This window comes from Salvelinus alpinus, chromosome 23, assembly GCF_045679555.1.
Source record: "Salvelinus alpinus chromosome 23, SLU_Salpinus.1, whole genome shotgun sequence".
In the NCBI taxonomy this organism is placed as follows: Eukaryota; Metazoa; Chordata; class Actinopteri; order Salmoniformes; family Salmonidae; genus Salvelinus; species Salvelinus alpinus.
The window spans coordinates 2,965,104-2,979,529 of record NC_092108.1 but is presented as its reverse complement, the minus strand read 5'-3'; the positions used below and the strand labels follow the sequence as shown (position 1 = coordinate 2,979,529).

The following is a 14,426-nucleotide window of genomic DNA, read 5'->3' as shown; positions in this document are numbered from 1 at the left end:
AGTAGGGGACCGAGGGCACACAGTGTGTTGTGAAATCTGTTCATGTATTGTAATGTATTTAAAATGGTATAAACTGCCTTCATTTTGCTGGACCCCCAGGAAGAGTAGCTGCTGCTTTGGCATCCATAATAATAAATACAAATACAAATTACAGCACCGAACTAACATATGGCTTGGATTGAACACATCTAACACAAAAGCGTGTACTCGTAGAAAGTAGCCTGGACACAGATCTTTTGTGCCATCTTGCCAACTCCTATGGTCATTGGGAAGACAATACAAACAGATCTGGAACCAGGCTAGCTAGAACCACCTCTTTAGTTATCACTAATACAGGGCTTGGATTGACCACATCACCCCTACAAGCTGTGAAGCCAACTATGAGATGTGACGTTCTCTCTTTGTCTGTGCGCTTCACAAACGGCACATTATTGCCTACCAGAGCCCTGGTCCATGAAGGGCACTATACAAGGAATGGGTTGCCATTTGGGACACAGGTTCTCTCTCTCTATCCAGCAGACAGTCAGGCAGACAGACAGGCAGACAGTCAGGCGGACGGACAGACGGACGGACGGACGGACGGGCGGGCGGACGGGCGGGCGGGCGGGGGGGCAGACAGGCAGGCAGGCAGACAGGCAGGCAGGCAGGCAGGCAGGCAGACAGACAGACAGACAGACAGACAGACAGACAGACAGACAGACAGACAGACAGACAGACAGTCAGGCAGACAGGCAGGCAGACAGACAGACAGGCAGTCAGGCAGACAGTCGGGCGGACGGACGGGCGGACGGACGGGCAGGCAGACAGTCGGGCGGACGGACGGACGGACGGACGGACAGGCAGGCAGTCAGGCAGGCAGGCAGGCAGACAGACAGACAGACAGACAGACAGACAGACAGACAGGCAGGCAGGCAGACAGACAGACAGACAGACAGACAGGCAGGCAGACAGACAGACAGACAGGCAGGCAGGCAGGCAGACAGACAGACAGACAGACAGGCAGGCAGTCAGGCAGACAGTCAGGCAGGCAGGCAGTCAGGCAGGCAGACAGGCAGGCAGGTGGACAGACAGTCAGGCGGACAGACAGGCAGACAGACAGTAAGGCAGACAGACAGGCAGGCAGGCGGACATACAGTCAGGCGGACAGACAGGCAGACAGACAGTAAGGCAGTCAGGCAGACAGGCAGACAGACAGACAGACAGACAGACAGACAGACAGACACCAGTCTGAAGGTCTGAAGGGTCAGTGTTACTGGATAGACATCCACCACACAGCCAATTAAATATCCCAATTTACAAGAACTGGCAACACGAGGCAGACTGGAAGACTATTGAAGGATCTGGCAATGACAGGCAGGCTAGAAGACTGTAACAGAATCTGGCAACACGATGCAGGCTGTAAGACGTGCCAAGAAGGCAAAACAGATTCCAATGCTACGCGAAGGGCTGACCAAGCAGACAGAACAGACAGAACAGACAGACAGACAGACAGACAGACAGACAGACAGACAGACAGACAGACAGACAGACAGACAGAACAGACAGAACGACAGACAGACAGACAGACAGACAGACAGACAGACAGACAGACAGACAGACAGACAGACAGACAGACAGACAGACAGACAGACAGACAGACAGGCAGGCAGGCAGACAGACAGACAGACAGACAGACAGACAGACAGACAGACAGACAGACAGACAGACAGACAGACAGAACAGACTCCAATCAAGGAGGAAATCTAAGACGGAATGACGATACAACTGTAAATACACTACAGCGGGCCAAGATTCTAACAAATCAAATTGTCTTTTTTATTTCACCTTTATTTAACCAGGTCGGCTAGTTGAGAACAAGTTCTCATTTGCAACTGCGACCTGGCCAAGATAAAGCAAAGCAGCGTGACACAGACAACAACACAGAGTTACACATGGAATAAACAACAAACAAGCCAATAACACAATAAACAAGTCAATGACACAGTAGGAAAAAAAAGAAAGTCTATATACAGTGTGTGTAAATGGCATGAGGAGGTAGGCAATAAATAGGCCATAGTAGCGAATAATTACAATTTAGCAGATTAACACTGGAGTGATAAATGAGCAGATGATGATGTGCAAGTAGTGATACTGGTGTGCAAAAGAGCAGAAAAGTAAATAAAAACAGTATGGGGATGAGGTAGGTAGATTGGGTGGGCTATTTACAGATGGACTATGTACAGCTGCAGCGATCGGTTAGCTGCTCAGATAGCTGATGTTTAAAGTTGGTGAGGGAAATAAAAGTCTCCAGCTTCAGCGATTTTTGCAATTCGTTCCCGTCACTGGCAGCAGAGAACTGGAAGGAAAGGCGGCCAAATGAGGTGTTGGCTTTTGGGATGATCAGTGAGATATACCTGCTGGAACGTGTGCTACGGGTGGGTGTTGTTATCGTGACCAGTGAGCTGAGATAAGGCGGAGCTTTACCTAGCATTGACTTATAGATGACCTGGAGCCAGTGGGTCTGGCGACGAATATGTAGCGAGGGCCAGCCGACGAGAGCATACAGGTCGCAGTGGTGGGTGGTATAAGGTGATTTGGTAACAAAACGGATGGCACTGTGATAGACTGCATCCAGTTTGCTGAGTAGAGTATTGGAAGCTATTTTGTAGATGACATCGCCGAAGTCAAGGATCGGTTGGATAGTCAGTTTTACTAGGGTAAGTTTGGCGGCGTGAGTGAAGGAGGCTTTGTTGCTAAATAGAAAGCCGATTCTAGATTTGATTTTGGATTGGAGATCTTTAATATGAGTCTGGAAGGAGAGTTTATAGTCTAGCCAGACACCTAGGTATTTATAGTTGTCCACATATTCTAGGTCGGAACCGTCCAGGGTGGTGATGCTAGTCGGGCGGGCGGGTCCGGGCAGCGAACGGTTGAAAAGCATGCATTTGGTTTTACTAGCGTTTAAGAGCAGTTGGAGGCCACGGAAGGAGTGTTGTATGGCATTGGTCACGTACACATATTTCGCAGATGTTTTTGCGGGTGTAGTGAAATGCTTGTGTTTCTAGCTCCAACAGTGCAGTAGTATCTAACTAAATGCTTGTGTTCCTAGCTCCAACAGTGCAGTAGTATCTAACTAAATGCTTGTGTTCCTAGCTCCAACAGTGCAGTAGTATCTAACTAAATGCTTGTGTTCCTAGCTCCAACAGTGCAGTAGTATCTAACTAAATGCTTGTGTTCCTAGCTCCAACAGTGCAGTAGTATCTAACTAAATGCTTGTGTTCCTAGCTCCAACAGTGCAGTAGTATCTAACTAAATGCTTGTGTTCCTAGCTCCAACAGTGCAGTAGTATCTAACTAAATGCTTGTGTTCCTAGCTCCAACAGTGCAGTAGTATCTAACTAAATGCTTGTGTTCCTAGCTCCAACAGTGCAGTAGTATCTAACTAAATGCTTGTGTTCCTAGCTCCAACAGTGCAGTAGTATCTAACTAAATGCTTGTGTTCCTAGCTCCAACAGTGCAGTAGTATCTAACTAAATGCTTGTGTTCCTAGCTCCAACAGTGCAGTAGTATCTAACTAAATGCTTGTGTTCCTAGCTCCAACAGTGCAGTAGTATCTAACAATTTACAAAAATACAAACATCAAAAAAAGTAAAATAACTAAATATATTAATATTAGGACGAGCAATGTCGGAGTGGAATACAGTGTATATTACCAGCAGCATACCACCCTGCATCCCACTGCTGGCTGGGAGACCACCCTGCATCCCACTGCTGAAGCTAAGCAGGGTTGGTCCTGGTCGGTCCCTGGATGGGAGACCACCCTGCATCCCACTGCTGGCTGGGAGACCACCCTGCATCCCACTGCTGGCTGGGAGACCACCCTGCATCCCACTGCTGGCTGGGAGACCACCCTGCATCCCACTGCTGAAGCTAAGCAGGGTTGGTCCTGGTCGGTCCCTGGATGGGAGACCACCCTGCATCCCACTGCTGGCTTGCGTCTGAAGCTAAGCAGGGTTGGTCCTGGATGGGAGACCAGATGCAGCTGGAAGTTGTGTTGGAGGGCCAGTAGGAGGCACCCTTTCCTGACTCTATGTGGTCACTGAAGATCTAATGTCACTTATTGTAAGAGTAGGGGTGTTAACCCTGGTGTCTTAGCTAAATTCCCAATCTGTCCCTCATTCCATCACGGTCACCTAATCATCCCCAGTAACTATTCCCCAGATTTTTGCTGTAAATGAGAAAGTGTTCTCAGTCAACTTTCCTGGTAAAATAAAAAAAATAGCAGTATTTAAACATTATTAAAGTGACTAGTGTTCCATTATTAAAGTGGCCAGTGATTCCAAGTCTATGTATATTGGGCAGCAGCCTCTAAGGTGCAGGGTTGAGTAACCCGTTGGTAGATGGATAGTGATGGCCTTGAGATAGAAGCTGTTTTTCAGTCTCTCGGTCCCAGCTTTGATGCACCTGTACTGACCTCGCCTTCTGGATGATAGCGGGATGAACAGGCTGTGGGTCAGGTGGTTGATGTCCTTGATGATCTTTTTGGCCTTCCTGTGACATCGGGTGGTGTAGGTGTCCTGGAGGGCAGGTAGTTAGCCCCCGGTGATGCGTTAGGCAGACAGCACCACCCTCTGGAAAGTCCTGCGATTGCGGGCTGTGCAGTTGCTGTACCAGGTGGTGATACACCCCGACAGGATGCTCTCAATTGTGCATCTGTAAAACATTGTGAGGATCTTAGGGGTGGAGGTGATATGATCCTTAACTTCTTGCAACTATAGGGGGTGCTGTTCCGCATTAGCATTTTTTGGTCTCCAAATTAAACTGCCTCGTGCTCAATTCTTGATCGTACAATATGCATATTATTGTTATTATTGGATAGAAAACACTTTCTAGTTTCTATAGCCGTTGGAATTTTGTCTCTGAGTGGTACAGAACTACTTCTACAGCACTTTTCCTGACAGGGAGTCAGATTTCAGAAATTTTGACCCCTGATCTGGGGTCGGTTTTAAGGTGCCTGTAAATGCTATGGAGAAACCGACACTGCCTACGTCTTCCTCTGGGTGTCAGTACGTCATCACGCTTTGAATGGAGTCGATTGCACAATCAGAGCCACTATAAAACAACAAAACGTGGAAGTACCGTTCTTTCCCTTCGCGCGTCTTAGGCAAGATGGACATCGGACTTGCCTCCTTCCAAATGGTTGTTTAGCCAGTAATATTTCTCCGGTCATGTTTTTACTCGTTATAGTTGTTAAAAACATCATAATGTAGTTAATTTGAACCGTTTTATAGCAATTTATATCCGTTTAGTGCGATTTTGAGGAATTTCTTTGTCGGGCACTTTGAAGCTTTGGGCACGTTTCGGGGTCTCGGTCGATGTTAGTGGACATTTCGAAGGACAGAGGACATCTATCGACCAAAAGAAGATTAGACCCAAGAAAGGATACATTGCCCAAGAATCTGATGGAAAATCACCTCATAGTAAGAAATATTTAATATGATAAATCGTTGTTCTGTCGAAATATTTTAAACGCATAATCCGCCATTTTGTTTGTTATCGCTTCACTTGGCGAACCCTGTATTGCACAGTAAGGATAATTTTAGAAATGTAAATCAGCGGTTGCATTAAGAACTAAATTTGTCTTTCGATTCCTGTCAACCCTGTATTTTTTTGTCAAGTATATGATTAGCTTTCGATTAAACTAGATCACTCTGAAAGATGACGTCCGACATTTTGAGGCTTGATTTGCTACTATTTTCATTGTATAACCACGGTTTTGTATGGCTAAATATGCACATTTTCGAACAAACTCTATATGTATGTTGTAAAATGATGTTACAGGAGTGTCATCGGAAGAATTCTGAGAAGGTTAGTGAAGAAATTAATATATTTTGGCGATGATTACGTTATAGCTCTCTTTGGCTTGAATCGATGCTCTGGTAACGTTTGCACATGTGGTATGCTAACTTATCGATTTATTGTGTTTTCGCTGTAAAACGCTTAGAAAATCTGAAATATTGTCTGAAATCACAAGATCTGGGTCTTTCCATTGCTATGCTTTGTCTATTTTTATGAAATGTTTTATGATGAGTAAATTGGTCATACACGTTGCTCTCTGTAGTAATTCTAGTCGAGTTGTGATGGTCGGTGCAATTGTAAACTGTGATTTCTACCTGAAATATGCACTTTTTTTCTAACAAAACCTATCCTATACCATAAATATGTTATCAGACTGTCATCTGATGAGGTTTTTTCTTGGTTAGTGGCTATTTATATCTTTATTTGGCCGAATTTGTGATAGCTACTGATGGAGTAAAAAACTGGTGGAGTAAAAAAAGTGGTGTCTTTTGCTAATGTGGTTAGCTAATAGATTTACATATTGTGTCTTCCCTGTAAAACATTTTAAAAAACAGAAATGATGGGTTTATTCACAAGATCTGTATCTTTCATCTGGTGTCTTGGACTTGTGATTTAATGATATTTAGATGCTACTATCTACTTGTGAAGCTATGCTAGCTATGCTAATCAGTGTGTGGGGGGGGTGGGGGGTGATCCCGGACCCGGGGTAGAGGCTCGTGAAAGGTTAACTAGCGTCTCAAAGCACTTCATGATGACAGAAGTGAGTGCTAGGGGCCATAGTCATTTAGATCAGTTACCTTTGCTTTCTTGAGTACAGGAACAATGGTTGACATCTTGAAGCATGAGGGGACAATAGACTGGGATATATAGAGATTGAATAGGTTGTAAACACTCCAGCCAGCTGGTCTGCCATGCTCCAAGGACGTGGCTAGGGATGCCGTCTGGGATGCCGTCTGGGCCGGCAGCCTTGCCAGGGATAACACGTTTAAATGTCTTACTCACGCCGGCCACAGAGAACGAGAGCCCACAGTCCTTGGGAGCGGGCAGCGTCGGTGGCACTGTGTTATCCTCAAAGCGGGCGAAGAAGGTGCTTAGCTTGTCCGGGAGCAAGATGCTGGTGTCTGTGACGTGGCTGGTGTTCTCTTTGTAATCCGTGATTGTCTGTAGACCCTGCCACATAAGTATTGTGTCTAAGCCGTTGAATTGCGACTCCACTTTGTCTCTGCACTGATGTTTCGCCTGTTTCTTTGCCTTACAGAGGGAATAACTGCACTGTTTGTATTCAACCATATTCCCAGTCACCTTGCCCTGGTTAAATGTGGTGGTTTGCGCTTTAATTTTGGTACGAATGCTGCCATCTATCCACGTTTTTTGGTTTAGGTAGGTTTTAATAATCTCAGTGGGAACAACATCCCTTATACACTTTCTGAGGAACTCAGTCACCGTGTCCATGTATAAGTCAATGTTATTCTCAGAGGCAACCCGGAACATTTCCCAGTCCGCGTGATCAAAATAATCTTGAAGCTTGGATTCCGATTGGTCAGACCAGCTTTTAATAGACCTTAGCACAGATATTCCCTGTTTGGGTTTCTGCCTATAGGAATGGAGGAGCAGAATGGAGTCGTGATCTGATTTGCCGAAGGGAGGGCGGGGGAGGGCCTTGTAGCCATCCAGGAAGGGAGAGTAACAATGGCCCAGAGTTTTGGAAGAGCGAGTACTACAGGCAATATGTTGATAGAACTTCGGTAGCGTTTTCCTCAAATCTGCTTCGTTAAAATGTCCAGCTACAATAAATGAGGCGTCAGGATATGTGGTTTCCAGTTTGCACAAAGCCCAGTGTAGTTCTTTGAGGGCCGTCGTGGTATCGGCTTTAGGGGGAATATACACGGCTGTGACTATAACCGAAGATAATTATCTAGGGAAGTAATATGGTCGGCATTTGATTGTGAGGTATTCTAGGTAAATGTGAACAAACAGGGAGTACAGGGTGAACAGGGAGTACAGGGTGAACAGGGAGTACAGGGTGAACAGGGAGTACAGGGAGTACAGGGTGAACAGGGAGTACAGGGTGAACAGGGAGTACAGGGAGTACAGGGTGAACAGGGAGTACAGGGGGAACAGGGAGTACAGGGTGAACAGGGAGTACAGGGTGAACAGGGAGTACAGGGTGAACAGGGAGTACAGGGTGAACAGGGAGTACAGGGAGTACAGGGTGAATAGGGAGTACAGGGAGTACAGGGTGAACAGGGAGTACAGGGAGTACAGGGTGAACAGGGAGTACAGGGTGAACAGGGAGTACAGGGGGAACAGGGTGAACAGGGAGTACAGGGAGTACAGGGTGAACAGGGAGTACAGGGTGAGCAGGGAGTACAGGGAGTACAGGGAGTACAGGATGAACAGGGAGTACAGGGTTTCACAGGGAGTACAGGGTGAACAGGGAGTACAGGGTGAACAGGGAGTACAGGAGAGGGCTGAATCCGCGCCCTTGTGTTGTGTTGAGGATCAGTGGAGTGGAGGTGTTGTTTCCTACCTTCACCACCTGGGGGCGGCCCGTCAGGAAGTACAGGACCCAGTTGCACAGGGCGGAGGTTCAGACCCATGGCCCCAAGCTTCATGATAAACTTGGAGGGTACTATGGTGTCGAAGGCTGATGATGACAGAAGTGAGTGCTACGGGGCGATAGTCATTAAGTTCAGTTACCTTTGCTTTCTCGAGGGACAGGACATTGTTTCGTCCAAACCCATTTAATCCTTGATGTGATGGAGTACTTTGTAAAGGGTTGGTTTGCTTTTCGCTGTGTCAGAGTAACTCTAATTAAATGTTGAGGATAAAGCCCATCTCATTCTCACTAAAGCATCCAGACAGCATCTTATATGTGGAACCATTTAGAATGAAGCAATGTACTAGCCATGCATTAATAGAGCTATGCCAGTGTAGATATTGAAACGTAGGCAACGTCACTTTGAACTGATATGATCTGGGAAAAAAACTCTCTCTCTGATGTGATGGGTTAGTTTGTAAAGGGATGGGTAGTGTCCCAAATGGCATCCTATAACCCCTATAGGGCTCTGGTCAAAAGTAGTGCAATATAATAGGGAATAGGGAACCCTTTGGGACACATCCCCTGAAAAACACACAGCAAAACGTGCATTAGTTGTTATTTTTAATGAAATGGTTATAAATCATATAAATATGTTTTAACAGGCCAAAGCAAATCATTGTACCAGCTCTGTTTTACAGATAAAGAAACGTTTTCAACAACAATATATATCCCCCAGGTATATACCAGGGTATATTTAAATTGCAACACAAAACAGAACCCTTCCATTTTAATTTGAAAACTGTATTAATCATCGAGGGGCAATTACTTAAACATACTGGGAGGCACAATTGTTATTATTCAGTTGAAATCATTTATTATAAACATCTTTCAGATAAGAGTACAAAAACCATACAGATGAATGTAGTTGCTGTTTTACGGATGAACATGCTATTGGCCCCCGCCCAAATGGCACCCTATATAGTGCACTACATAGGGCTCTAGTCAAAAGTAGTGCACTATAAAGGGATTAGGGTGCCATTTGGGACACAGACGGTGGCAAGAAGAATGAACCGAGTGACAGTATCCAGATCGTTGGTTCAGTCACTAGACCATACAGTACATTAGGTAAGATTAGGAAAGATTATTAAGAAACCACTGCAAACAATGTAAACAGGAAATACAAACAATATGACAATGTAAACAGGAAATACATACAATATGACGAAAGCATTTGCTTCAATAGCATTCAAAATGTAACTGCAATAGTTTAGCCCGAAATATATTAATGTACTGTTTATTTTGTCGGTAGGTTTCTTAAAAAAAAAAAATGACTTGCCAAGTGACACAGAGATGCAAATAGGAGGCATTTCTAGTTAAATGCTGTTCATGTATTTTCATACTGCAGACTAGCTTTCCCCTGTGCATTTGTGTGAGCTCAGGTGAGTAAGATTTCCAATGTATTCATTACACATGGCAAATAAACTTGAAACATGCTCCTACTATTTTTTGTTAGACTTCAGTGCGGCTTTTGACATGATCTATCATAGCCTGCTACTGGAAAAACTGATGTGTTTTGGCTTTACACCCCCTGCTTTATTGTTGATAAAGAGGTACCTGTGTAACAGAACACATAGGGTGTTCTTTAATGGAAGCCTCTCCAACATAATCTAGGTAAAATCAGGAATTCCCCAGGGTAGCTGTCTAGGCCCCTTACTTTTTTCAATCTTTAGTAACGACATGTCACTGACTGAGTAAAGCCAGAGTGTCTATGTATGCGGATGACTCAACACTATACACATCAGCTACTACAGCGACTGAAATGACTGCAACACTTAACAAAGAGCTGCAGTTAGTTTCAGAATGGGTGGCAAGGAATAAGTTAGTCCTAAATATTTAAAAACTAAAGGCATTGCTTTTGGGACAAATCATTCACTAAACCCTAAACCTCAACTAAATCTTGTAATAAATAATGTGGAAATTGAGCAAGTTGAGGAGACTAAACTGCTTGGAGTAACCCTGGATTGTAAACTGTCCTGGTCAAAACATATTGATACAACAGTAGCTAAGATGGGGAGAAATCTGTCCATAATAAAGCCCTGCTCTGCCTTCTTAACAGCACTATCAACAAGGCAGGTCCTACAGGCCCTAGTTTTGTCGCACCTGGACTACTGTTCAGTCGTGTGGTCAGGTGCCACAAAGAGGGACTTAGGAAAATTGCAATTGGCTCAGAACAGGGCAACACGGCTGGCCCTTGGATGTACACAGAGAGCAAACATTAATAATATCCATCACTACTTGTTTTTGTAAGAGGTATTGACATGTTGAATGTACCAAGCTGTCTGTTTAAACTACTAGCACACAGCTCGGACACCCATGCATACCACACAAGACATGCCACCAGAGGTCTCTTCACAGTCCCCAAGTCCAGAACAGACTATGGGAGACGTACAGTACTACATAGAGCCATGACTACATGGAACTCTATTCCACATCAAGTAACTGATGCAAGCAGTAAAATTAGATTTAAAAAACAGATAAAAATTCACCTTATGGAACAGCGGGGACTGTGAAGCAATACAAACATAGGCACAGACAGATGCATACACACACACACATGATAACATACACACTATACACACACATACACATGGATTTAGTGTTGTAGATATGTGGTAGTGGAGTAGGGGCCTGAGGACACACACTTAGTGTGTTGTGAAATCTGTTATGAATGTATTGTAATGTTTTAAAATTGTATAACTGCCTTCATTTTGCCGGAGCCAGGAAGAGTAGCTGCTGCCTTGGCAGGAACTAATGGGGATCCATAATAAACCCCAGGAAGAGTAGCTGCTGCCTTGGCAGGAACTAATGGGGATCCATAATAAACCCCAGGAAGAGTAGCTGCTGCCTTGGCAGGAACTAATGGGGATCCATAATAAACCCCAGGAAGAGTAGCTGCTGCCTTGGCAGGAACTAATGGGGATCCATAATAAATACAAATACTATGACACAGTAATAGAGTTTACTGAGTCCTGGAGCCAAGGTACTGAAGGACTAGTCTACATAGCTGCACTACCTGTCCGCCCTCTTGCCGGAAACTCTAACAAAATCCCACACAGTCAGCCAGCCAGTCAGTCAGCCAGCCAGCCAGCCAGTACTCTCTGTAACAAAATACCATTCCCACACAGTCAATCAGCCAGCCAGTCAGTCAGCCAGCCAGCCAGTACTCTCTGTAACAACATCCCACTCCGACAAAGCCAACCAGTCAGCCAGCCAGTCAGTAATAACATCGCACTCCCACACAGTCAGTCAGTCAGCCAGCCACTCTCTGTAACAACTTCCCACTCCCACACAGCCAGTCAGCCAGACACCAGTCAGTAACAACATCCCACTCCCACACAGTCAGTAACACTTCCTCTCTCTCACAGCTATTTAGTTATTAGTCAATGCTTCGGCAGACGTGTCATTTCCCCAGTCGCAGAATAATCCATAAACATGACAAAAGACGTGTCATTTCCCCAGTCGCAGTATAATCCATAAACATGACAAAATGGAAAACAAATTATTCCATATAGCTCTGGCCCATAAATAGAGTAGTTATGTGGACAATGACCTACTGATGGTGTATACTGTACCTCAACACAGTGATTGAACACAGATCACATCCAATTCAAACTGGCTCAATGTTTCTCCGCTCAGATTTTTTTGGGGGGGGGTTGATTATCTGCATGACAAAGGTATAAGAGACCAGAACGGGGTGCATGTACCATTCAGAATGATTGAATTAGGCTAATTTAGCAAGGGAGAAATTAGGCTAACTTAGCAAGGGAGAAAATAGGCTAATTTAGCAAGGGAGAAATTAGGCTAACTTAGCAAGGGAGAAATTAGGCTAACTTAGCAAGGGAGAAATTAGGCTAACTTAGCAAGGGAGAAATTAGGCTAATTTAGCAAGGGAGAAATTAGGCTAACTTAGCAAGGGAGAAATTAGGCTAACTTAGCAAGGGAGAAATTAGGCTAATTTAGCAAGGGAGAAATTAGGCTAACTTAGCAAGGGAGAAATTAGGCTAATTTAGCAAGGGAGAAATTAGGCTAACTTAGCAAGGGAGAAATTAGGCTAATTTAGCAAGGGAGTAATTAGGCTAACATAGCAAGGGAGTAATTAGGCTAACTTAGCAAGGGAGTAATTAGGCTAACTTAGCAAGGGAGTAATTAGGCTAATTTAGCAAGGGAGAAATTAGGCTAACTTAGCAAGGGAGAAATTAGGCAAACTTAGCAAGGGAGTAATTAGGCTAATTTAGCAAGGGAGAAATTTGGCTAACTTAGCAAGGGAGTAATTAGGCTAATTTAGCAAGGGAGAAATTTGTCTAACTTAGCAAGGGAGAAATTAGGCTAACTTAGCAAGGGAGTAATTAGGCTAACTTAGCAAGGGAGAAATTAGGCTAACTTAGCAAGGGAGAAATTAGGCAAACTTAGCAAGTGAGAAATTAGGCAAACTTAGCAAGGGAGTAATTAGGCTAACTTAGCAAGGGAGTAATTAGGCAGGGAGAAATTAGGCTAACTTAGCAAGGGAGTAATTAGGCTAACTTAGCAAGGGAGAAATTAGGCTAACTTAGCAAGGGAGAAATTAGGCAAACTTAGCAAGTGAGAAATTAGGCAAACTTAGCAAGGGAGTAATTAGGCTAACTTAGCAAGGGAGTAATTAGGCTAATTTAGCAAGGGAGAAATTTGGCTAACTTAGCAAGGGAGTAATTAGGCTAACTTAGCAAGGGAGTAATTAGGCTAATTTAGCAAGGGAGAAATTTGTCTAACTTAGCAAGGGAGAAATTAGGCTAACTTAGCAAGGGAGTAATTAGGCTAACTTAGCAAGGGAGAAATTAGGCTAACTTAGCAAGGGAGAAATTAGGCAAACTTAGCAAGTGAGAAATTAGGCAAACTTAGCAAGGGAGTAATTAGGCTAACTTAGCAAGGGAGTAATTAGGCTAATTTAGCAAGGGAGAAATTAGGCTAACTTAGCAAGGGAGTAATTAGGCAAACTTAGCAAGGGAGTAATTAGGCTAACTTAGCAAGGGAGAAATTAGGCTAACTTAGCAAGTGAGAAATTAGGCAAACTTAGCAAGGGAGTAATTAGGCTAACTTAGCAAGGGAGAAATTAGGCTAACTTAGCAAGTGAGAAGTTAGGCAAACTTAGCAAGGGAGTAATTAGGCAAACTTAGCAAGGGAGAAATTTGTCTAACTTAGCAAGGGAGAAATGAGGCTAATTTAGCAAGGGAGAAATTAGGCTAACTTAGCAAGGGAGAAATTAGGCTAACTTAGCAAGTGAGAAGTTAGGCTAACTTAGCAAGGGAGTAATTAGGCAAACTTAGCAAGGGAGAAATTAGGCTAACTTAGCAAGGGAGAAATTAGGCTAACTTAGCAAGTGAGAAGTTAGGCAAACTTAGCAAGGGAGTAATTAGGCAAACTTAGCAAGGTAGAAATTAGGCTAATTTAGCAAGGGAGAAATTAGGCTAATTTAGCAAGGGAGAAGTTAGGCTAATTTAGCAAGTGAGAAGTTAGGCTAATTTAGCAAGGGAGAAATGAGGCTAATTTATAAATTTCATGAAGTAAAGTGAAACTTGGCACCGTGTCAGATCTCAATTAGACCAATGGGTTATTATGGGGTAAAGAGAGTGCAGTATTGAAAACTAGCAAAGAACTAACATATAAGCCATGTCCTGTCTATTATACCTTGCACTAACATGTGTCCTGATCTTGTCCACGCAAGATTTTATGCAAGGTGTAACCAGGGCCATAGAGTTACTGGCACGTGCTGTTACCAAATCAAATCAAATCAAATGTATTTATATAGCCCTTCTTACATCAGCTGATATCTCAAAGTGCTGTACAGAAACCCAGCCTAAAACCCCAAACAGCAAGCAATGCAGGTGTAGAAGCACGGTGGCTAGGAAAAACTCCCTAGAAAGGCCAAAACCTAGGAAGAAACCTAGAGAGGAACCAGGCTATGAGGGGTGGCCAGTCCTCTTCTGGCTGTGCCGGGTGGAGATTATAACAGA

General features: G+C 44.1%; 1 protein-coding gene across 1 annotated transcript in view; it reads left to right on the top strand.

Annotated features, from left to right (window-relative positions):
• The window catches only part of LOC139550071 (ubiquitin carboxyl-terminal hydrolase 33-like), a 570,053-nt gene that overhangs the window by 383,459 nt on the left and 172,168 nt on the right, over positions 1–14,426 (top strand). The gene's annotated exons all lie outside the window — the stretch shown is intronic.